This window comes from Sinocyclocheilus grahami, unplaced genomic scaffold (genome assembly GCF_001515645.1).
Source record: "Sinocyclocheilus grahami isolate Dianchi unplaced genomic scaffold, SAMN03320097.WGS_v1.1 scaffold1258.1, whole genome shotgun sequence".
Lineage (NCBI taxonomy): Eukaryota > Metazoa > Chordata > Actinopteri > Cypriniformes > Cyprinidae > Sinocyclocheilus > Sinocyclocheilus grahami.
In genome coordinates, this window is record NW_015506437.1 from 1 (window position 1) to 637 (window position 637).

A 637-nucleotide genomic window follows, 5' to 3' on the forward strand; every position below is an offset into this window, starting at 1 on the left:
CATCCGCTCAAAACACACCATCAAAATACAGCACACGCTCAAAACTCACCACCAAAATACAGCACACGCTCAAAACACACCATCAAAATACAGCACATGCTCAAAACACACCATCAAAACACAGCACATCCGCTCAAACACAAAATCAAACACACCATCAAAACACACCATCAGAACACAGCACATCCGCTCAAACACACCATCAAACACACCATCAAAACACAGCACATCCGCTCAAACACACCATCAAACACACCATCAAAACACAGTGCATCCACTCAAAACACACCATCAAAACACAGCACATCCGCTCAAACACACCATCAAACACACCATCAAAACACACCATCAAAATACAGCACACGCTCAAAACACACCATCAAAACACAGCACATCCGCTCAAAACTCACCATCAAAATACAGCACACGCTCAAATCTCACCATCAAAATACAGCACACGCTCAAAACACACAATCAAACACTCCATCAAAACACAGCACATCTGCTCAACACACCATCAAACACACCATCAAAACACAGCACATCCGCTCAAACCACACCATCAAACACACCATCAAAGCACAGCACATCTACTCAAACACACCATCAAACACACCATCAAAACACACCATCAAAC